The sequence below is a fragment of the Carlito syrichta genome, unplaced genomic scaffold, assembly GCF_000164805.1.
Source record: "Carlito syrichta isolate Samal-C Ts95f unplaced genomic scaffold, Tarsius_syrichta-2.0.1 Scaffold308699, whole genome shotgun sequence".
NCBI lineage: Eukaryota > Metazoa > Chordata > Mammalia > Primates > Tarsiidae > Carlito > Carlito syrichta.
In genome coordinates this window covers 174301-200060 of record NW_007252795.1, presented here as the reverse complement: position 1 = coordinate 200060, position 25760 = coordinate 174301, and the positions used below count along the sequence as shown (strand labels likewise).

General features: G+C 37.3%; 1 protein-coding gene across 1 annotated transcript in view; it reads right to left on the bottom strand.

Moving 5' to 3' along the window:
* Positions 1-25760, bottom strand: part of BAZ2B (bromodomain adjacent to zinc finger domain 2B) — a 406036-nt gene that overhangs the window by 341586 nt on the left and 38690 nt on the right. Inside the window, exon 2 of the mRNA XM_021716325.1 lies at positions 20882-20981. The gene's annotated coding sequence lies outside the window, so the exon portion shown is untranslated. The remainder of the gene's footprint in view (positions 1-20881; positions 20982-25760) is intronic.

The following is a 25760-nucleotide window of genomic DNA, read 5'->3' as shown; positions in this document are numbered from 1 at the left end:
GCTGGGCTCCGGCGATCCTTCCGCCTCAGCCTTCCGAGTAGCAGGAATTACAGGCATGCACTACCACGCCCGGCTAATTTTTGATTTATTGTAGAGATGAGGTCTAGCCTGCCCAGGCAGGTCTCAAACCCGCAGGCTCAGGCAATCCACTCACCTCAGCCTCCCAAAGGCGTGGGATTACAGGCTGAGCCACCGAGCCCGGCTTGTTTCTATTTTTTTGGCAATTAAAAATAATGCTACTATGAATACTTAAATAAGAAATTGTATATGGACATATGTCACTACTTATTTTGTATATACCAAAAAGTGGAATAGCTGGATCATACAGTAGGTGTATATAAATTTTTAAACATTGCCAAATTGTTTACCAAAGTACATAGCTATACCATTTCATATTCCCACTAGCAGTAAATGAGCACTCCAGATTTTCCACATTCCTAGCCAAAATGATAAGTGGTCTGTTTTTAAAATTTAGTCATGCTCATAGGTGTATAGTGTTATCTAATTGTGGTACTGATATTCATTTATTTAAGCATCTGTTCAAATCCTCACCTATTTTTTAGCTGGGTTTTATCTTTAGTTAAGTTCTGACAACTCTTTATACATTCAGGATACAGGGCTTTTAATCATACATGATTTGCAATATTTCATACCAACATGTAGTTTGTTTCTTCATTCCCTTTAGGAGTGTATTTTGAAGAACAAAGTTTTTCATTTTGATGAAAACTGATTTATAAATTTTTATTTTTACAGATTCAGCTTTTGGTGATATATAAAAGAACTCATTGTACAAAATCATGAAGATTTTCTCCAGATATATTTTCTTCTATAAATTTTATATTTCAGTTTCACATTTAGGTGTATGATACATTTTGGTTATTATTAATATTTGTTTATTTTAGAAATGGGGTCTTTTTGTGTTGCCCAGGTTTTTCTTTTTTTTGTTTGTTTGTTTTAAATAAAGATGTAGGGTACAATTCAGGGTTAGGTATATAAACATTGATCATGCAGGTACCCTAGATGAGGTATGCCCCTCCCCCCCAGCAGTTTCCCTCAACTGCCAATCCCCACTCCCCCACCCCTGACAGTTTTCCACTACTGCCAATCGCTTTCTTACAGCATTATAATTGTTCAAGGTCAGCTTATGAGTGAGAACATTTGGAACTCAGTTCTTTGTTTCTGTGGTAAATCACTGAGTATGATCAACTCCAAATCCATCCAAGTTGCTGCAAAGTCCATATATTTGTCCTTCTTTATGGCTGCATAATATTCCATTGTATATATGTACCACATTTTTTTTCCAGTCCAGCTTTGATGGGTAACACGGTCGGTTCCATGTTTTTGCCTTTGTGAAAAGAGCTGCAACAAACATACGTATGCAGGTATCTTTTTCGTAGAATAATTTGAGTTCCTCCAGGTATAGTCCCAATAGGGGAATTGCTGGGTCATATGGAAGGTTAATTTCTAGTTCTTTCAGAAATGGCCACACCATCTTCCAAAGAGGTTGTACTAGTCTGCATTCCCACCAGCAGTGTAGAAGCATTCTTTTTTCTCCACATCCTTGCCAGCATCTGCTGTTGTTTGTTTTATTAATGATGGCCATTCTTACAGAGGTTAGGTGGTATCTCAATGTGGTTTTGATTTGCATTTCTCTGATGATGAGTGAGGCTGAGCACTTTTTCATGTGTCTGTTGGTTGCCCGTATATCTTCGTTTGAGAAGTGTGTATTCATGTCATTTGGCCACTTTTTAATGGGCTATTTGTTTTTTTCCTTTCGGCGCATTTGAGTTTCTTGTAGATCCTAGATGTTAGGCCTTTGTCAGATATACAGTTGGCAAATATTTTTTCCCATTCTGTGGGCTGGCTCCCTGCTCTCTTGATGGTTTCTTTTGTTTTGCAGAAACTTGTCAGTTAAACTCCTGAGTTGAAGTAATTCTCCTCCCTTAGCCTCCTAAACAGCTGGGATTACAGGTGCATGCTACCATGCACGGCCACATTTTGAGTTTATTTTTTAAACATCACAGAAGGTGTGGATGAAATTTTATTTTTGAAATATGGATATTCATTTTTTTCCAGTTCTAGTTGCTAGAAAAAAAGTCCTTTCTTTACTAACTTGACTTTGCTCTTTTGTCAGAAATCAGTTGTGTTTCATTTTTCGTATATCCAGAAAATAATATTTTCATGTTTGAAAAATTTGTACTGAGTACAGAACTATAGGTTAATAGTTTTTTTCCTTTAAGTGTTTTCAAGACGTTGGCTGCATGTCTACTCACTTGCATTGTTTCAATGATAAATGTGCTGAGATCCTTATGTGTTGCTCTGTAGTGCATGTGCCCTTTTTTCTCAAGCTGCTTTCAAGATTTTCTCTTATCTGGGCATGTGTAGTGGCTCACACCTGTAATCCCACACTTTAAGAGATCAAGGTGAGAGGACTTCTTGAGCCCAGACGTTCGAGACTAGCCTAGGCAGCAATGCAGCAAAACCTCATCTCTACCAAAAATCCAAAACTTAGCCAAGTATGATGGCACAAACCTGTAATCCCAGTTACTTGGGAGAATGAGGCAGAAGGCTTGCCTGAGCCAAGGAAGTTGAGGCTGCAGTGAACCGAAATCATGTCACAGTACTCCAGCCTAGCCAACAGAGATATCGACTCAAAAAAAAAATTTTTTTTTTTAAGATTTTCTCTTATTGTTAGTTTTCAACAATTTGATGATGACCTACATTGATGTAGTTTTCATTATATTTCTTGGTTTGGGGTTTCATTGAGCTTCTTAAGTCTTTGAATTAAAGGCTTTCATCAAATTTGGAGAAATTCAGCCATTATTTCGTCAAGTATTTCTTTCTGCCATTCCCTCCTTAAAGGAGTTAAATTACAAATATATTAGGCTGGGCAGCCCCTTCGGTCTCCTCCCACTGTGGGAGTTTTTCTGTTCTCTTAATAAGTCCTGCTTTCTCAAAAAAAAAAAAAAAAATATATATATATTTGTAATTAAATACAATTGATGCACATCTATTATTTATGAAACCGTTCCACAGCTTAATGATGTTCTATTCTTGGTTTCTTCTACAACATACCTGTGTCAATTCTGTTATTTGCAATTAACTGATTTATCTCATTAGTAGTCATATGTTCTTGCTTCTTTGTATGCCTGCTAATTTTTTTTATGGGGAGTCAGATATTGTGAATTTTACCTTGTGATGTGCAGTGCATTTTTGTACTACTATAAATCTTCTTGAGTTTTTTTTCTAGGATGCAGTAAGTTACTTGGAAAAAGTTTGATCCTTTCAGGTCTTCTTTTAAGATTCGTTAGGCAGAACCACAGCAGCATCTACGTTTAAGCCTAAGTGTTTCATATTACTGAGGCAAGATCTTTTAAAACACTGTACTCAATGATCCATAAATTATGAGGTTTTCTAGACTGGCAGATGGCAAAAGGCAGTGTTCATATTCATGTGAGAATATTCCTCCCTCTTCTAAAATGTTTCAACTCGCCTAGCGGGACATGGTAGGTCATGTCTGTAATCCCAGCACTTTGGGAGACTGAGGTGGGAGCACCACTTGAGACCAGGAGTTTGAGATCAGCCTGGGCAACAAAGTGAGACCTTAGTTCTACAAAAAAAAAAAAAAAAAAAATAGAACAGCTGGGGTGATGTCACAAGCCTGTAGTCCTAGCTACTATTCAGGAGGCTGAGGCAAGTGGATTGCTTGAGCCCGAAAGTTCAAGGATGTGGTAAGCTGTGAAGATACCATTGCACTCCAGCCTGAGCAACACAGTGAAATCCTATCACAAATAAACAAACAAACAAATAAATAAATAAAACTTTTCAATGGTTCCATCCCTGGCCTTGGGTAGTTTCCTCATATATATACACTGAAAACATGATGGGCATCCTCTCACAATCTATGGAGTTCTTATACCACCTCTCACAACTTCAGTACTGTTAACAATGTCTCCGGACAAAAAGATTGCCTGAGTCCAGGGTTCAAGACCACTCTGGGCAATTTGGTGAGACCTTGTCTCTGCAATAAATAAAATAAAATAAAACAAAGCAGGAGGTATCAAAATACCAGACTTTAAACTTTACTATAAAGCTACAATAATCAAAACATCTTGGTATTGGTACAAGAACAGGTATATAGACCAATGGAACAGAATTGAGATTCCAGAAGCAAAACCTCAATTTCTCAACCAACTCATCTTTGACAAAGCCTCCACTACCCACCACTGGGAAGAGGAGAACCTATTCAGTAAATGATGCTGGGAAAACTGGCTGAGCACATGCAGAATATTCAGACAAGACCCCTATCTATGCTTACACAAAAATTAACTCTAAATGGATCAGAGACCTAAATGTGAAACCTCAAACCATAAGAACTTTAGAAAATACAGGACACACCCTTATGGAAGTTGGAACTGGCATCCAATTCCTTAGCAAAACCCAAAACGATAAGAGTTAAGATAGACAAGTGGGACCTCATTAAACTGACAAGCTTCTGCAAAGTCAAAGAAACCATCAAGAGAGCAGGGAGACAGCCCACAGGGAGACAGCCCACAGTTGGAAAAAGTATTTGCCAACTCCATGTCTGACAAAGGCCTAACATCTAGGATCTACAAGGAACTCAAATGTGCTGAAAAGAAAAAAACAAACAACCCCATTACAAAGTGGGCAAAAGATATGAACAGACACTTCTCAAAAGAAGACATACGAGCAGCCAAAAGATACATGAAGAAATGTTCAACCTTACTAGTCATTACGGAGATGCAAATTAAAACTACACTGAGATACCACCTAACTCCAGTCAGAATGGCCATTATCAATAACTCAAAAAATAATAGATGCTGGAGAGGATGTGGTGAAAAGGGAACACTTCTACATTGTTGGTAGGAGTGTAAACTAGTGCAGCCTCTGTGGAAATCAGTGTGGCGATTCCTAAAAGCTCTAAAAATCAACCTTCCATATGACCCCACAGTCTCCCTACAAGAATATACCCTGAAGAACTTAAATCACTCTATAAAAAAGATACCTGCACATGTATGTTTATTACAGCATTGTTCACAATAGTAAGATCATGGAACCAACCATGCTGTCCATCAAAAGAGGACTGGATTTAAAAAATGTGGTACAAGCCGGGCTCGTTGGCTCAGCCTGTAATCCTGCTTCTTTGGGAGGCTGAGGTGAGTGGATTGCCTGAGCCTGCGGGTTTGAGACCCGCCTGGGCAGCGAGAATCAAAAAATCAGCCGGGCCTGGTAGCGCATGCCTGTAATTTCAGCTACTTGGAAGGCTCAAGCGGAAGGATCGCCAGAGCCCAGCAGGCAAGGCTGCGGTGGCTGGGAGCGGCCACTGCACTCCAGTCCGGGTGACAGAGTGAAATTCCAACTCAAAAAAAAAAAAAATGTGGTACATATACACAATGGAATATTACGTAGCCATAAAAAAGAATAAAATTATGAATTTCGCAGCAACCTGGATGGAACTGGAGTTTATAATACCGAGTGATCTCTCACAGAAACAAAGATCTGAGTATCACATGTTCTCACTCATAAGTGGACCTTGAACAACTATTGTAAAACTATAAGAAAAGGATTGACAGTGGCAGGAAACTATGGGGGGGCAGGGAGGGGAAGGGAGTTGGGATTAACAGTAGTCAATATCTCTCTGGGGATGAGGGATGCACACCTCATCAACAAGGGTACCTGCACAATGCATATCTGTGTACCTAATCCTTAACTGTACCCCACAATTTTAAAATAAAAAAGTTTTTAAAAAAAGCTTTCTGTACAGCAAAAGAAATAATCAACAGAGTGAATATAAAAGTTACAGAATGGGATGAAGTATTTGCAAATTACATCCTAGACAAAGGACTAATTTCCAAAATCTACAAATTCAACATGAAAAAAACAAACATCTCTAATCAAAAAGTGGGCAAAGGACATGAATAGACACTTCTCAAAAAAAAACACAAGTAGCCAAAAAACATGAAAAAATACTCACCATCACTAATCATCATAAAAATGCAAATTAAAAACCACAGTGAAATATCTTATACCAGTCAGAATGGCTATTATTTAAAAGTCCAAAAAAAATAGATGTTGATGTGAACATAGAAAAAAGGGAATGTCAAATACTGTTGATGAGAATGTAAACTAGTTCTCAATCTCTATGAAAAAACAGTATGGAGAATTCTCAAGGAACTAAAAACAGAACTATCATTTAACTCAGCAATCCCACTACTTGCTATCTACTCAAAGGAAAACAAATCATTATATAGAAGGATACCTGCACTCATATGTTCACAATAGCAAAGTCATGAACCCAACCTAAGTGCCCATCAGTGAATGAGTGCATAAAGAAAATGTGATATATATACATGACAGAATACTATGCAGCCATTAAAAAAAAGAATAAAATCATATCCTTTCCAACAGCATGAATGGAGCTGGAGAACATCATCCTAAGTGAGCTAACTCAGAAATAGAAAACCAAACACCGCATGTTCTCACTTATATGTAGGAGCTAAATGGATATAAAGATAAAAATAAAAGACACTGGTTTCAGTTTAAAAAAAAAAAAAAAGCTGGCATGATGGCACATACCTGTAGTTCCAACTACTTGGAAAGTTTTCGTGTCGGAAAAATCTCCTGAGCCCAGAAGGTGGAAGCTATAGTGGCTGTGAGCATGCCACTGCACTCCAGCCTGGGCAACAGTGTGAGACTCCAACTTAAAAAAACAAAACAAAACCAAAAAAACCCCCAAACCAATGTTTCCTTAAGTCATGAGTGTCTGAGCTCTATTTCTGTTCTTCCTTCCTATGACAGGACCTGGAAAGACTTTCAGTGTAGTAGGCTGAGACAATAGTAGAATCCATCTTGTTTTATTCATGTCTCTCAGGGAACAATGTCCTTCATTACAATGTCTTGAAAACCATTTAATATTTTCCTTTTCTTTATCTTGGTTGCTTCAGATAGAAAGTTAAATCTTGTCCACTTACTCCTTCTTGTCTGGAAATAGGAGTTCCTATTAATCTTTTTTTACTTTGTTTAAAAAAATCCTTTTATTGACTAGTCTTTTACAAATTCCTTTAAAAAAAATCATTGTAGCCAGGCGTGGTGGCTCACACCTGCAATCCAAGCACTTTGGGAGGTAGAGGTGAGAGGACTGCCTGAGCCCAGGGTTCAAGTTCAGCCTGGACAATCCATTTTTTCCCCAGTCCATCTAGTGAAAAGTTAGTAACGTTATTTATTTATTTTTTTTAGTTGGAGTCTCACACTGTCACCTAGGCTGGAGTGTAGTGGCACACTCACGGCCACCACAGCCTCGACTTGCTGGGTTCAGGCAATTCTTCCACCTCAGCCTTTCAAGTAGTTGGAACTACAGGTGTGCGCCACCACGCCCAGCTAATTTTTTGATTTATTGTAGAGATGAGGTCTCGCTGTGTTGCTCATGCTGGTCTCAAACCCCTGGGGCTCAGGCAATCCTCTCACCTCCATCTCCCAAAGTGCTGGGATTACAGGTGTGAGCCTCCACACCTAGGTCAGCACATTCTTATAATCACTTTTGCCAATCTGAATCTTTGGCAGTAGTGTAAATTTCCATTTATTGCTATGTTTTCAAAAAGTAAATTCATGGGATCAGCTATGTCAAGGTTGGTAGGAAGATTTTGAGATTTTTAAAAAATTCCTGAAATATTACTAATTTACCATAAAATTTACACTTTAAAATATGTAATTTCTAATAATCTTCAAGTTCTCTGAGTCTTTCAAATCCTGCTAAGTCCATCTAGTAAGTTTTTCATTTCAGTTATACTTTAAAACTCTAGACTTGCTATTTGATTCTTTTTCTATAGATACTTTTTCTGTATATAGATTCCCATTTCGTTGAGTAATTGCTATTATGTTTTCCATTAGTTCTGTGATATAAGTTTAAAATCTTTGTATATCTTATTTCTGATAGCTCGGTTAATCTTTGCAAAATCTAACATCTGGGCCTACTCAGAGTCCGTTTCTACTGATTGCTTTATTTCTTGAGCTTGTGTCACTTTGCACATCTAGTGGTTTTTAATTTTAGAGAGCATGTAGCAACTCTGTTTTGTTTTGTTTTGTTTTTTCTGGAAGTTGTGTTAGTTTATTTTAGTAACTTGCTTGGACTTAAACTGCAGAATTTGTCTCCCCTGAGTATGTAGCCATCAATTTCTCTAATCAATTTTTAAAATATACATTTTAGAGCAGTTTTTGCTTTGCAAAAAAGTAAGTTGCTAGTGTTCCCATATAACCCCTCGCATCCTCTCTCTACTTTCTCCAGTTATTAAGTTCTTCAAATACTCTGGTAACATGGTCACAGTTGATGAGCCAATACTGAAACACCATTAACTAAAGTCATAGACTACATTAGAGCTCACTCTTTCTGTTGTTTTGTATGGGTTTTGACAACTGTATAATGACAATGTATGTACCATTACTGGATCATTACAGGGTTCTAAAAGTCTCCTGTGTTCCACCTATTCTTCCCTCTCTCCCTACTGCATCCTGAACCCCTAACAACCACTGCTCTTCTTATTGTCTCCAAAAGTTTGCCTTTTTGAGAATGTCATATAGGCAGAATCATATATAGTACATAGCCTTTTCAAACTGGATTCTTTCACTTAGCAATGTGCATTTAAGGTTCTCCCATATCTTTCCATGGTTTGAGAAATCATTTCTTCTTAGTGCTGAATAATATTCCATTGTCTGGATGTAAAACTCTCATTGTTTTAACTAGCAATTCCCTAATTACATATGATGTTAAGCATCTTTTCATATGCTTATGTGCCATGCACATCATCCCTTGAGTTATATATTCAGATCCTTCCCTCATTGTTGTTGTTGTTTTTTTTTTTTTGAGTTGGAGTCTCACTCTGTCACCCATGCTGAAATGCAGTTGCACACTCACAGCTACTGTAGCCTCAACCTGCCGGGCTCAGGTGAGTATTCTGTCTCAGTCCCTCGAGTAGCTGGACATGCATGCCACTATGTCCAGCTAATTTTCTTATTCACTGAAGAGACGAGGTCTTGCCAGTTGCCCAGGCTGGTCTCAAACCCCTGAGCTCAGGCAATCCTATCACCTCAGCCTCCCAAAGTGCTGTGATTTCAGGTATGAGCCACTGTGCCCAGCCTTATTTTTAAATTTTAAAGAATTCTTTGTTTTAAATAACAGTCCTTTGTCAGATATGCATTTTGCAAATATTTTCTGTCCGTGGCTTGTCTTTTCATTCACTTGACAGTGTCTTTTGCAGTTTTAAATTTTAATCATGTACAACTTATCAATTTCTTTGTTTCATGGATCATGAGTTTTTGGTGTTGTGTCTAATAAATCATTGCAAACCCTAGGTTTTCCAATGTTATCTTTTAGGAGATTTACAGCTTTGCATTTTACATTTAGGTATATGTGTTTTGAGTTAATTTTTGTGGAAGGTGTAAGGTCTGTGTCTACATACAGATGTCCAGTTTTCCCAGCATTTGTTGAAAAGATTCAGTAAGTCACCTACATACAAACCTTCAAGTTGCAAACTTTCAAAGATGTGACTGTTCGCTCATATGTCCAATCACATTAGTTCATGTGTCTGGTTTACATTGTCACATGCATGCATCCTCTACAAGTGGTTATGCTTTTGTGTACTTTACAGTATTGTATAAAGTAAGTACAGTAGTTCAGTATTCTTTATTTCAAGCAAAGGATGTCCAGAAGCAAGCATAAACGCCGTGGTGACATAGCTGGTAAAGTACTACATAGCCAATTGTGCTAGTTGAGTACCTAGGCTAACTTCGTCGGACTTATGAAAAAACTGGACTTATGAACAAACTGGACTTATGAATGTACTCTCAAAATGGAACTCATTCATATGTAGGAGACTTACTGTATCTTTTCTACATTACATTGCTTTTGCTCCTTTGACAAAAATCAACTGACTCTATTTGTGTAGGCCTGTTTCTGGACTATCAGTTTGTCTATTCTTTCGTTAGTATCATACTGTCTTTATTGCTGTAGCTTTATAGTAAATCTTGATGTTGAGGAGTGTCTATCCTCCAATTCTGATCTTCTGCAATACTGTCTTGACTATTATATATCTTTTACCTTTACATTTACACTTCAGAATCACCTTATTGATGCCCACAAAATAATTCGCAAGGATTCTGACTGGGACTGTGTTGAATCTATCCATCAAGCTAACAAAAACTGACATCCTGACATAATAATAGAGTTATCCTATCTATGTATGTGAAATATCTCACAATTTACTTAGATCTTTGATCATCGGAGTTTTATGGTTTTCCTCACATAGATCTTGAACATATTTTGCTAGATTTATATCTAAGTATTTTATTTTTTGGTGATAATGTAAAAAGTATTGTGATTTTAATGTCAAATTCCAATTGTTCTTTGCTGGTATATGAGAAGGTAACTAGTTTTTGTATATTAACCTCACATCTTGCAACTTTGCTATAACTTTTGTTGATCCTTTACATTTTCAAACAAAAACAGTTATATTTCTTCCTTTCTAATCTGTGTGCATTAAATAGGTCCTCCAGTATGAGCTTGAGTGGGAGTGGTAAGAGTAGGTATCTTTGCCCTGTTTCTGATCTTAGAAGGAAGCATATAGTTTCTCAGCCTTAAGTATGATGCTAGCTGCCGTTTCTCTATAGAAGCCTTTTTTTTGAGTTGGAGTCTCCCTCTGTCGCCCAGGCTGGAGTGCATGGCATGCTCATGGCCACTGTATCCTCAACCTGCTAGGCTCAGGTGATCCTTCTGCCTCAGCCTTCCAAGTAGCTGGGACTACAGGTGCATACCACCATACCCAGCTAATTTTTGGATGTATTGTAGAGACAAGGTCTCGTCAAGTTGTCCAGGCTACCCTCGAACCCCTGGACTCAGGCAATCCTCTTGCCTCCACCTCCCAAAGTGCTGGGATTATAGGTGTGAGCCCCCACATTCAGCCGGTGGATGTCTTTTATCAAGTTGAGAATGTTCTTTTCTATTGTATGTGAGGGTTTTTTAAAAAAAATCATAAATGGGTGTTGGGCTTTGTCAAATTCTTTTTATGCATCTATTTAAATGATATGAATTTTCTTCTTTAGCTAATTGATGTCATGAATTACATTAGATGCTTTTAAAATACTGAACCAACCTTGCATACCTGTAATAAATCCCGTTGGGTCATGGTACACAATTGTTTTTAAACACTGTGGAATTTGATCGGTTAATATTTAGTTGAAGATTTCTACATCTTTGTTTATGAGAGATATTGATCTGTACCTTTCCTTTTTTGTAATGTCTTTTAGTTTTCTACTGCAATAATTCTGGCCTCACAGAATGTATTAGAAAGCATTCTCTCTGCTTCTATTTCCTGGAAAAGACTGTAGAGAATGGGTATAATTTCTCCTTTGAATGTCTCTGCTCAGTTTTTTTTTTTTCATATTTATTTTATAATCTGACTTCCTAGAAGTTGCCTCTGTTTCAGCATAACTTAGTGGTCTACCAATGATCTGGCAAAATGTTTGCTAATACAGCTTAAGCTAATAAAATTTCTACAATTTGCCAATTATCTGCGTGTGGGTTGCAGAACACATAAAAAGTTTGAGCCAATTCTTTATTCTTCTTTGTCTTTTTGCTTTTTGCTAGATGCTTTGGATATTCATGTGTAATTTCCTAGTTAGCCAGGGATAGGTGGAGAGTTACCTAAGCCCCTATGTAAGTATCTTGTTTCCAGGATTTCCCATCAAAAAAAGTGGAATCCCAACATTTGGTTAACAAATATGTAGATTTTCCCCATAACTTCTAACTTAATTTGGCAATTTTAGCTGGCAAAGATACAAATGTTCCCTCTCCACCCCTAGTTGAGTATACCTCTGCCATCAGATAGGATCCAATGGCTAGTCAAAAGCTGGTAAAACTACCATACTTGTCCGTGAAGTTCTCTGAAGGATACAGGAACAGCTCCAGACAAGAAGGCTATAGACTCCTACTATTTTTACCCCAAATGGTAGCAGTTTTTAAAGAACATATGTTTCTCAATTGTTGGACTGCTTTGGTTTGATTTCCAGCACACAGAAATAGTTGCTTTTTGACAAATTTCTTCACTTTTATACTAATTTTTTCTGTGGAGGACAATCACCAACCATTTCCAACTACCATAACTGGAAGTCCTCTATCCCCATTAGGAAATAATAATTTCATGTGTTACTTTTTTATTATGGTAAAATAAATATAACATCAATTCCCCATTTTAAGTGTACAATTCAGTGGCATTAAGCACATTCACAATGTTGCTCAACCATCATCATTTTCCATTTTAAGAACTTTCTCATCATCCCAAACAGAAAGTCTATTAACAATAACTCTCCATTCATTCTTCCCCACACTGCATGTACTAAGCTTTATTATATTTTATCTCTATAAATTTGTCTCTACTAGGTATCACACATATTACACATGAGTAAAATCATACAATATTTTCTCTTTCATTTCTGGCTTATTTCCCTTAACATATACTTTTGAGGAGTCAAGCATGTTGTACCATGAGGCAATTCTTCATTTCTTTCTATGGATGAATAGTATCCCAGACTATGGATATATAACATTTTATTTATCCTTTCTTTAAGATGGGATTTGAGTTGTTTTCGTCTTTTGACAAATATGAATGATACTGCTATGAACACTAATGTGCAGCTTCTTCTGTGGACATTTTTTTCATCTCTCTTGAACATTTCCCTATTTGTAGAATTGATTAATTTAATGGTAATTCTATTCTTAATGATCTAAGGAACTATCAAACTATTTTTGCAAAGCAAGTGCACACTTTTCTCTCCTATCAAAAGTGCACAAGATTCCAATTACTTCACATCCTGACCAATATTTGTTATTTCAAAAACAGCATTATTGAAGTATAATTTACATACAAGAAGTGTCATGTATCTAAAATGTACAATTTGATAAAATTTGAAATATGAATACACTGTGAAGTAGCATCATAATCAAGATAGTGAATATATCCATCACTCCAAAAAGTTTTCTCATCCCTTTTGTAATCCCTTCTCCCTCTCTATTTCCTGTCCCAAGACACCTAGTGATCTACCTATTGTTACTATGGATTAGTTTGTATTTTTAGAGTTTTATATAAACGAAACCATAAATATGTAAATATGTATTCTCTTTTTGCCTGAGTTTCTTCACTCAGCAAAATTACTTGGAGCTTAAATCAATTGTAATGTGTGTGTAACGTGTCTGTCACCCAGGCTGGAGTGCAGTAGCACCATTATAGCTATCAGCACTCTCGAACTCTTGGACTCAAGCAATCCTCTCACCTCGGCTTCCCAAAGTGCTGGGAACTACCACATCCAATCTGTGTAGGTATTTTAACCTTCTATATTACTAAGCAGTATCCCATTCTATGAATACACTTCAATTTCTTTATTAATCATTTGGTGGACATTTCAGATGTTTCCAATTTGGGAACTATTACAAATAAAGATGCTATGAATATTCCACTATGGGAATCTGTGTGGACATACGCTCTTTTTGCTTGGGCATATTCCTAAGAATAGAGTGACTGATCATGTGCTTAGTATATGTTTAGCTTTAGCAACTGCCAAGCTGCTTTACAACATGGTTTTACAATTTTATATTCCCAAAAGCAATGAATGAGTGTAACAATTCCCTCACAACTATGTCAAAATGTGGTACCATTTAAAAAATTTTATTCATTCTAGTTGGTGTGTAGAGATATCTCAATGTGTGAGTGTGTTACCTCTGTGCTTTATTGTATGAATTAACATAAAATTAACCATTTTAAAGGGAACAGTTCAGCAGCATTTAGTACATTCAGAATGTTGTAAAACCATCATCTTATCTAATTGCAAAACATTTTCATTACACCCAAATACAACCTCATAGATGAAACAGGTATTCCCTATTTCCTCTCTTCTGCAGCCACAGGCAACCACCAATCTACTGTCTGTCTCCAGATATACCTGTTCTGGATATTTCACATAAATGAAATCATATAACATGTAGCCTTTTGTGTCTTTCGTTTAGTGTAATGCAATCTAGGCTCACCTGCTTTGTAGCATAAATTATTATTTTATTCTTTTTTGATGGCTGGAAAATATTCCAATGTATGGATACACCACATTTTTTTTTTAATCTGTTGTTGATGGAAATTTAGTTGTTTCCACCTTTTGGCTATTGTGAATAGTGCAGCTATAAACATTCATGTACAAGTATTTGTTTCAGTACCTGTTAGTTAATTAATTAATTAATTTGAGTCAAGAGTCTCACTCTGTTGCCCAGGATGCCATGCAGTGGCACAATTATGGCTCAAAGTGACATCAACCTCCTGGACTCAGGTGATCCTTCCATCTCAGTCTCTTGAGTAGCTGGGACTACAGGCGCATACCACCACACCTAGATAATTTTTTGTGTTTTTTGTAGGACAAGGTCTTGCTGTGTTGCTTAGACTGGCCTTGAATTTCTAGGTCCAGGCAATCCTCTCACTTCAGGTTCCCAAAATTCCAGAATTACAGGCATGAGCTACCATACCCAGCCTGTTTTTTTCTAGTTCTTCAGAGCACTGGTCCTCAACCTTTTTGGCATTAGGGACCAGTTTCGTGGAAGACAATTTTTCCACAGACCATGGCGGGAGGGGATGAAAAAAAGTTTCCCCAGATGGAAAAAAGTCCTTAAAGGGAAACGTTTTGCCCATGTGGAAGAAGTGAAACCAAAAATGACAAGAAGCACTAAAAGGCATCACAACTGACAAGGTCAAAAACTGTTCAGAGCAGTGGAAAATGTGTCTCGACAGGTGTATTGCATCAAACAGAGTACTTTGAAACTGACTTGAAGTTTAATCATGTAAGAATAAATACACAATTTTTTGTAAATAAATTCCAGTTTTGGAATTTATGAGGGTCTCCCCTCATAATACCTAGGTGTAGAATTGTTGGCTTCTATGGTAATTCTATGTTTAACTTTTTTGGTACTGCTCAACTGTCTTCCATACAATGACTGAACCATTTTACATTCCCATCAGCAATATATGAGAGGTAACAGTTTCTCCACATTCTCACTGATACTTGTTTACCCTTTTTTGTAATAGCCATTCTAGTGGTTGTGAAGTAATAGTTTATCATTATTTTGATTTGCATTTCCCTAATGGCTACTGACGTTGAGGATCATTTTACGTGCTTATGAACCATTTGTAAGCCTTCTTTAGGTAAATGTCTATTTAGATCCTTTGCTCATATTTTAAATGGGTTGTTGTTTTATTGAATTTTAAGTGGTGTTTACATATTCAAGATACAAGCTTCTTATTAGATATATAATCTGCAAATGTGTTCTCCCATTCTGTTAGTTGTCTTTTCATCTTCTTGATAGTGGCCTTTGAAGCACAGGTTTAATTTTGGCAAAATTTAACTAATTTCTTTTATCTTTTGTTGCAAATTTTTAAGAAACTGTCAAATCAATTTCCAAGATGGCTATACCATTTTACACATTCACCAGAAGTGTTTGCAAGTTCTAGTTGGTGCACACACTAACCAACATGTATGGGCATCTTATTTTTTTTTTTTTGAGTTGGAGTCTCACTGTCGCCCAGACTGGAGTGCAGTGGCCGCTACCGGCCACCACAGCCTCAACCTGCTAGGCTCCGGTGAAATCTTCCGCCTCAGCCTTCCGAGTAGCCGGAATTACAGGCGCATGCTACCACGCCTGGCTGATTTTTTTATTTATTGCAGAGATGAGGTCTTGCTGCCCAGGCGGGTCTCGTATGGACATCTTTTTTAGTTTCAACAATTTTACTGGTTGTGAAAGGGGTATCACTTTAGTTTTCATTTGCATTTCCCTGTTGACTAATGGTGTTGAGCATATTTCCATGTGACTGTTTACACAATCATGTATTATTTTTTGTGATGTGCTTGGGCAAAACTTTTGCTCATTTTTAAAGTGGGTCATTTTCTTCTTCTTAGTTGTAAGAGTTCCTTTTATATCTTGCAAGTAAATCTTTTGATATATATTTACAAATATTTTGCCCGCATACATGCACTGCATTTTCATTTTCTTAGGAGTGTTTTCAAAGAGAAAATGTTTTTAATTTTGATCTTGAAATGCTAATTTAATCTATTATCTTGTATGATTCATGCTTTTTAAATTCTAACTAAGAATAATTTTCTTATTCCCAGACTGCAAAGCTTTTTCCCCTGTTCCTTTTCCCCATATGTTTATAGTGTTAGCTTTACTTTTAAATCTACAGTTCATCTTGAATTATTTTTTGTTCATGACATGAGGTGTAACTTAATAATTTCTACCCTTATGGACAGCCAGTTGTTTCAACACCATTTACTGAAAAAGCTCTCCAGTCCCTAACTGAATTATCTTGGCTACCCTGATGAAAATTACTTAATTATGTATGTGGGTCTGTTTTAAGATTTGACTCTATTCAATTGTTGGTTAGGTCTATCACTTTACCAATAACACTTTACTCTGAATCTTGAAAAATCACATTGCCTACTATTTTTTTTTTACATTTCCACACATTTTTAGAATCAGTTTGTCATGTTCTCTCAAAATCATCTATATAAGCTTTATATAATTTTACACTTATTTTTTGAGTTGGGGTCTCACTCTGTCACCCAGAATGAAGTGCAGTGGCACCATCATGGCTCACCGCAGTATCCAATCTCCTGGTCTCAGACGATCCTTTCACCTCAACCTCCTGAGGAGCTGGGACTACAGGTACACATCACCATGCCTAGTTAATTTTATTGTGAAGAAGAGGTCTTATTATGTTGTCCAGGCTAGTCTTGAACTCCTAGGCTCAACTGATCCTCCCACCTCCACTTCCCAAAGTGGTGAGATAACAGGCTACTTGGGAGGCTGCGCTGGAAGGGAGGTCTGGGTGATGAAGTTTGTGAGGCCGTGGTGAGCCATGATCATGCCACTGTACTCTAGCCTGGGTACAGAGTGAGATCCCAACCCCCCAAATAAATACATATATTAAATTGATCAATTTGAGTAGAAGCAACATCACAATAATCTTGACTGTTCCAATCTATAAACATAGTTTATTTATCTATTAATTTAGTTCATTTAAAAATTTCCTCATCAGTATTTTATAGTCACAGTAGAGACAGTGAATGTCTTTTTTTGTTGTTTTTTGTAAGGATGGGGTCTTGCCATATTGTCCAGGCTGGTCTTGAACTCCTGGCCTCAAGTGATTCTCCCATCTTGATCTTTCAAAGTGCAGGGATTACAGGCATGGACCATGACATCTGGCCCTGGATGTCATATTTATTCCTAAGTATTATGCATTTAGTGCAATTAAAAAAAAAATTGCAATTGTTTGCTATTAGAATATAAAAAAGATACAACTGATTTTTATATCTTAATCTCATATCTTTTAACACTGTTAAATTCACTTACTTGATCTAGTAGTTGTTTTTGCAGATTCAGTTTTACTTCTTCCTTTATGGTCTTTATGCATATTATTATTATTTTGCCCAATGCAATGAGAAGAGAATTTGGTAAAATATAAAGTATAAGTAGTGAAAGTGGGTGTTCTTTTCATGTTTCTAATCTTTAGGGTAAAATACTCAGTTTTTTACCACCATGTATGATGTTAATTGAGGGCTTTCAAGTAGCTATTCTTTATTAGATTAAGAAGTTCCCTATTAATCCTACTCTTCTGAGTTTTTTAAAATCATAAATGTATGTCGAACTTCGTCAACTGTTTTTCTTTTTTCTTTTCTTTTCTTTTTTTTTTTTTTTAGTCAGAGTCTCACTCTGTCGCCCAGGCTGGAGTGCAGTGGCACACTCGCAGTCACCGCAGCGTCGACCTGCTGGGTTCAGGAGATCCTTTCGCCTCTGCCTTCCAAGTAGCTGGAAAACAGGCAGGCAACACCACACCTGGCTAAGTTTTAAATTTATTGTAGAGACGAAGTCTCACCAAGTTGCCCATGCTGGTCTTGAACCCCTGGGCTCAGGTAATCCTCTTGCCTCCAACTCCCAAAGTGCTGGATTACAGGTGTGAGTCATCATACCCGGTTGCTTTTTCTTTTATCACAATCATTTAGGCTATCAATTTTAACTTTTCCTAGAATCAGATTTTTGTTTTGTCAGTTTTCTCTATTACCTATTTTTCATGTGGTTGATTTCTATTCTTATGTTTACTCTTTCTTTTTTTTACTTTAGATTCAGCTTGCTTTTCTTATTCTAGCTTTTTTAGGTAAAATCAAAAAACCTTGTTTTTTGTAAGGATGGGGTCTTGCTATATTGTCCAGGCTGGTCTTGATCTCCTGGCCTCAAGTGATTTTAGAACTTCATTTTCTAAAGCTATGCGACTCTGTGAGCTCTGCTTTAAGGGCATCCCTAAAATTCTGATTTGATATATTGTCATTCACATCAAAGTACTTTACAATTTCCCTTTTGATTTATTGTTTCTCCTATGATTTATTTAGGAGGGTGTTGAGTTTCAAAATATTTGGTATTTTCCTATCTTATTGTCACTTTGGTTTTTTTTTTGAGTGGGTTTTTTTTTTTGAGTCAGGGTCTCACTCTGTCACCCAGGCTGAGTACAGTGGCATGATTATGGCTCATAGCAGCATAAAAGTCCTGGGCTCAAGTGATCCTCCTGCCTCAATCTCCTGAGTAGCTGGGACTACAGGCATGCACCAACACACTCTGCTAATTTTTAAAAAAAATTTTTGTAGAGACAAGGTCTCACTATGTTGTTCAGGCTGATCTTGAATCTTGAGCTCAAGCAATCCTCCCATCTTAGCCTCCCAGTGTTGATATTACAGGCGTGAGCCCCTGTGCCTGGCCTTTATTGCTATTTTTACTTTAATTCTGTCTTAATAATTGAACACACTGTATAATTTCATTCCTTTTAAGTTTATTGTTTTGTTTTATTATCTATATGGTCTCTCTTTGGGAACATAGCATGAGCACATTGAAAACACTATATATTTGGCAATTGTTGGGTGTAGTATTCTATAAATATCCATTAGATCAAGGTAGTTCATAGTGTTCAAATCTTCTATGTCTTTACTGATTTTTTAAAAAGTTGTTCTATCACTTACTGAGATGTTAAAATCTCCTACTATCATCTCATTTTTTGCTTCAGGTATTTTTAAGTTGCTGTTACATAATCATGCCTGAAATATGCCTCTCATCATTATGAAATATAACTCTTTTTTTTTTTTTTTTAGTTGGAGTCTCTTTCTGTCGCCCAGACTGGAGTGCAGTTGCACGCTCCCTGCCACTGCTGCCTCGACCTGCTGGGCTCCTGGGCTCTGGCAATCCTTCCGCCTCAACCTTCCAAGTAGCTGGAAATACAGGCGTGCGCTACCACGTCCCGCTAATTTTTTTGATTTATTGTAGAGATGAGGTCTCATCAAGTTGCCCAGGCAGGTCACGAACCCGCGGGCTCAGGCAATCCACTCACCTCAGCCTCCCAAGAGCGGGATTACTGGCTGAGCCACCGAGCTCGAGCTCGGCTTGAAATATCATTCTTGCCAGGCTCATTGGCTCAGCCTGTAATCCCGCGCCTTTGGGAGGCTGAGGTGAGTGGATTGCCTGAGCCCATGGGTTCGAGACCCCCCTGGGCAGCGAGACCTCATCTCTACAATAAATAAAAAAATCAGCCAGGCATGGTAGCGCGCGTCTGTAGTTCCAGCTACCAGGAAGGCTGAGGCGGAAGGATCGCCGGAGCCTAGCAGGTCAAGGCTGTGGTGGCTGGGAGCGGCCACTGCACTCCAGTCTGGGCGACAGAGTGAGACTCCGACTCAAAAAAAAAAAGAAAAAAAGAAATATCACTCTTTATCTCTGATAATACCCTCAGTCTTAAAATCTATTTAATCTGATATTAATATAGCTACTCCTTACTTTTTATGCATACTGTTTGTCTGGTATAGTTTTGTCTATTCATTTACTTTCAACATATTTGTATTTTTTATGCCTTAAGTGTATCTCTTATAAGCAGTGTAGTTTGTTTTTTCTTTTATATCTACTCTGATAATCTTCCTTTAAATTGTAGAATTTAGGCCTTTAATAGTCAATATGATTATTTTTATCACAGGATTTCACTCAACAATTTTATTATTATTCTGTTGGTTGCCACTATTTGTTGTTGTACTAGTTCCTGCTGTACTTTCCTACCTTTTAAAAAGATCATTTAGGCTGGGCTTGGTGGCTCAGCCTGTAATCCCAGCACTTTGGAGGCCGAGGCGAGTGGATTGCCTGAGCCCATGGGTTCAAGACCCATCCAGGCAACTTGGCGAGACCTCGTCTCTACAATAAATAAAAAATTAGCTGGGCCTAGTTGTGCATGCCTCTAGTTCCGGCTACTTGGAAGGCTGAGGTGGAAGGATCGCAGAGCCCAGCAGATTGAGTCTGGGTGACAGAGTGAGACTCCTAAGCAAAAATAAAAAAAGATAAAAAACAAAAAATAAGAGATTATTTAAATATTTTTAAGTCTTCCGCTTAACATTTATATTGGCTCATGAGCTGTACTTTGTATTTTATTTTTAGTTATTTCTCTAAAGATCAGAATATACATCCCTAATTTTCCAGAGTTCAGTCAGAACACAATACTTCTTCATGTAAAATATTGACACCTTGCAATCATATAGGTTTCTTTAATTACCTCCCCCAACGCACCATATTGTTATAGTTTTATGTATTTTATAGTAGTATTTAAATCTATTACTTTTACTATATATTTGCAATATAAATATGTATTACATCTGCATACATTGAAAGCCCCAAAGGACAATGTTATAATTTTTGCTTTAAACATTCGTAGGTCTTTTTAAGAACTTGAGATAAAAAGTCTTTTATTTTTATCCAGATATTTACCATTTTTCATGTTCTTCATTTGTTCCTGAAGATCCAAATTAAATATCATTTCTTTTTCACTTGAAGAACTTCCATTATCATATCTTGAAGTACAGGTCTGCTGGAGACAAATTTCTCTTAGTTTTCCATTTATAAAACTGTCTTTTTTTTGGTCATCATCCCTGAAGTATACTTCCACAGGACAAAGAATTCTGGGCTGACTGATTTATTGTTTCAGCTTTTAAGATGTTGTTACACTGTCTTCTGGCCTCTATGTTTTCTGATGAAAAGATGCTAGCATTCGAGTTATTGTTTTTTTATATGTAAAAGATACTTTCCTCTGCTTTCAAGACGTTTTTTTAAATCTTAGGTTTCAGAATCTAAGTGTGTCTAGGCCTGCTTTCCAAGTAGTCCTCAAGGTTCTAAATCGCACCTCAATAAGCTTTATTCCTTGATTTTCTTTCATGCTTGGAATTTCAGTCCTTTAAATCTGGCCCTCCCTTACTATCTACTCTCTTCACTCATAAGCTGTCAGTGTTAACGGTCTGAACTACCGATTTACAAGTTAATGGTTTGTAATTTAACTGGACCATTGGAGCTCCAAGCAATAATTCTCCCAAAGGACCACCTCAAATAAAAAATACACATGTAAGAGAGATACATATTAAGAAAGAAAATAATAGGACATTAAAGGCTAACTTTATTTGTTTGCTTGCTTGTTTCAGACAGGGTCTTTCTCTGTAGCCCAGACTAGAGTAGAGTGGTATGATTTGGGCTCACTTTAGCCTTAACTTCCCAAAATCAAGAAATCTCCCTGCCTCAGCCTTCTGAATGGCTAATACTAGAAGCACATGCCACCATGCCCAGCCAGTTTTTAAATTTTTTGTAGAGATGGATTCTTGCTATGTTGCCCAGGTTGGTCTCAAACGCCTGACCTCAAGCAATTCTCCCACCTTGGTCTTCCAAACTGGTGGGATTATAGGAATGAGTCACTGCACTAGGCTGAGAACCAACTCTTTTAGAAGGTACTAACTCAAATCCTCTTAAAAGTAAATCCAGACCAGCTCGGTGGCTCAGCCTGTAATCCCGTGCTTTGGGAGGCTGAGGTGAGTGAATTGCCTGAGCCCGCAGGTTCGAGACCCACCTGGGCAACTTGGTGAGACCTCGTCTCTACAATAAATCAAAAAACTTTGCCGGGTGTGGTGGCACACGGCTGTAGTTCCAGCTACTTGGAAGGCCGAGGCGGAAGAACCGCCTGAGTCCAGCAAGTTGGTGGCTGCGGTGGCTGTGAGAGTGCCACTGCACTCCAGCCTGGGTGACAGAGTGAGACTCCAACTCAAATAAATAAATAAATAAATAAATCCAGAGTGGTGATATTTTAAAAATGAGTTTAGAGATAAGAGTTTCAATTTTAATAAGAAGAGAACAGATCAGATGTGATAGTTGATATTAAGGGAATGATTTCACCAATTAGATAAAAGATATAACTGTCCCATCCTGCTGTAGTCATCAGAGGCCTGCTCAATGAACATAAATGCTTTCTGCTCAAGGAAGCTCAGGATATCTGTTAAACTAATAGAAACAAAGAGTTCACATATTCTTAGTAAATAATCTGATATAGTTACGTAATGAAGACCAAATACTAGAGATGCTTAGGCTAATGGCATTTCAGATTTAGGGAGCATGTTGTTTTTCGCTTCTCAATAAATATTTTTATAAAACAACTAATCCTAATATTGCATAATACTGTTCTACAGCTCTTAGAAGAGTTCTCTTGGGAGTTGCCCAAGGACACAATGATATTGTGAAACTTGAGAGGTGCCTGAAAATTCTTCACCTAATTTTCATCCGGGGAACCCTTTGCCTGTTTCTTTCTGTATATATTGTTATTATATTACATTAGACATTTTAGTTTTTTCCCCATATAAATAAACACTCTAAACTTTTGTATTTAATATAAGAATAGTTTTCTAATGGCAACAAAATAGTCATTTACCTTTAAAATATAGGACTGCTCATAATCAACTGAGAAAATCAGGATATAAGGTACATATTTCAAAACTGTTGAAAAGAAAATGGTGTAACAACTGTAAATGTACTCAAGGATTATAATTTAGCTGATTTATACCATTCTACCACATAAACACAAAACTGTAAACTTTTAATTGCTAAACCCAAAGGATCTTATCCTACATAAACAATCTTCAATAACTATCAATATTGTCTTTTTCTTTCCTATAAGTCTCCCAAGTGGGAAAGATAAAAACAAAAATAGAACTATACAATTTCATTAAACTAGAAATGAAACAACAGTGCACCCTGTGCAGAATCTTGAGGCTTTAGAACGCTCATGGAAATACAGTTGCCTGTGATACTAACCAGAGGGCAGGTTTTTCCAAATATAAGCAGCATCTCTTTATTCTGTTGAAGAGAGGGAGGTGTTATAGCTTCCTGATCCCTTCTGTTTCTTGAGAATCTGTTTGCCAGCTCACATGGTAGGTTTAAGTATAAAATATATACCTAGCATATTTCTGGGAGTTTATTGAGAGGCAGATGAGTTACAGGTCAAATCTCAAGCTTCCCTGAGCATGTGTCTGAAGTTAAGCTCCATACTTTCTTAGTTTCCCTCAAAATACCTACAAATACACTTGCATTTTGAAGGTTCTTTTTTTGTTGTTTTTTGAGTTGGAGTCTCACTCATGGCCACTGCAGCCTCGACCTGCTAAGCTTAGGTGATACTTCTGCCTTAGCCTTCCAAGTAGCTGGAACCACAGACGTGCGTCACCAAGCCCGGCGAATTTTTCTTGATTTATTGTAGAGATGAGATTTCACCAAGTTGCCCAGGCTAGTCTCGAACCCCAGGGCTCAGGCAATCCTCTCACCTCAACCTCCCAAAGTGTGGGGATTACAGGCTTGAGCCACCATGCCTGGCCTGAAGGTTCTTACATTGAACATGACCTAAGGACCAGTCACATACTGCTCCAGAATCCACTCCTTGAGCCTTGGTGGGTGATTATTTGGCCAGTAACCATGAGGCATACATATCTGTATTTTTTGTAACTGAGGATCAATTGGTTGACTCAGATAAGTATGAGTTTTCTGAGCACAATTTACTTCCTCCTTGGAACAACATCATGGACTTAAGACTTTTTCACAAATTTAACTGTTTCCATTTATTGTCATCAAGGTCTTTTCTTTCATGATTAAATTATCAAAATTTGGCCAATAAAAGCTCTTTGAAGCTAGCAGTTTTTTCAGTATTTCCAGACATCTTGAAAAGTATTCTTGCTCTCTTATAACACTAATACATTATAGACCAGTCTTATTTTCTCCTGCTACAATTTAGCAGCTATTCTCCAAATAATCCTGGCTTGTGTTAATGGGCAATACTATTTGGAAAAGATCAGTTAGAAAGATACTTGGGTCTCAGTTTCCTCTCTAAAATGAGGCTGCAAATGTAACAATATTTTAGACCCTTAAGCTTGTAAGACAAGCTTTAAAAAATTGAATTAGGTGACATATAAATTATTCTACCAGTTAGTTTTCCTATACAAAGTTTGGCTTGAATTAAAACATGCCACATAGGCTTATGATTCCATGAAATTAATCACAATAAATCAATAATATTACAAGTTCTCATTTTGTATGTCAAGTCATCTGTATTCAGTCAGGGAGATGTGTTGCCAGACATCCTGGTAACTGAGGTAAAGAGGTCAGAAAGACATATAAACCCTCTTCCACTCCAAAAATGCACCTTCCCCTTCTCAGGTCTAGTGAAACGTTTATTTGACGTGGGCAACACGGTTTACTGATAAGGACAACAGTGTGTCATTCTACTGTGCCTGTTGGAGGAGACGTTTATTCAATCGTCTCACAACTGTCTCACTGTGACCACCCACCATCCAAATGGTTTCCATTAGAACGGTCACTCCTAGTTCTTAGCCTATCTCTCTCATATAACATAAGTTAATGTCCAGTTGCAGAAAACAAAAATTTCTCTAGCTATGATAAGAATAAATAATTTTTCAATTATAATTTATTTTTGAGTCGGAGTCTTGCTCTGTGCCCACACTGGAGTGCAGTGGCACGCTCACGGCCACCCCAGTGTTGACCTGCTGGACTCCAGCGATCCTTCTGCCTCAGCCTTCCAAGTGTCAGAACTACAGACGTGTGCTACCATGCCCGGCTATTTTTTTTTTTTTTTAATTGTAGAGACGAGGTCTCGCCAAGTTTCCCAGGCTGGTCTTGAACCCTTGGGCTCAGGCAATCCACTCGCCTTGGCTTCTCAAAGTGCTGGGATTACAGGTTGAGCCACCAAGCCCAGTCTAAAAATTTTTGAGTATTTATCATATACATTTCCAAAGATTCAGAATAGTAGGAAAGGTAGTGTAATAAATTCACATATATTCTTACACAGTTGAAGAATATGGCCAATTCTTATTTCTCCTATTACTCTACTCACTTTCCTAATAGGATTATTTTGAAGCAAACCACATACATCCTACCACTACATCTGAACCTCAGAATGTATCTCCAAAAAATAGTTCTTTTTTTTTAAAGAAAAAAACATAACCACATTATCAATTTGGCATCTAAAAACATCCAACAACCATTTTTGATAACAGTAAATATCTAGTCAGGATTCAAATTTATTTGTCTCCTAAAATTATTTTACAGCTGTTTTTTCTGGAATCACAAACCAAAAACATGTACATATTGTATAAGGTTGATATATTTTTAAGACTTTCTGCCAGGTTCGGTGGCTCAGCCTGTAATCCCGGGCCTTTGGGAGGCTTCTGTTTTTGTTTTACCTCTTCCTTATAGGCAAAACATTTCCCTTTGAGGACTTTTTTCAGCTTGGGGAAACAAAAACAAGTCGCTCAGCACAAGATCAGGTAAA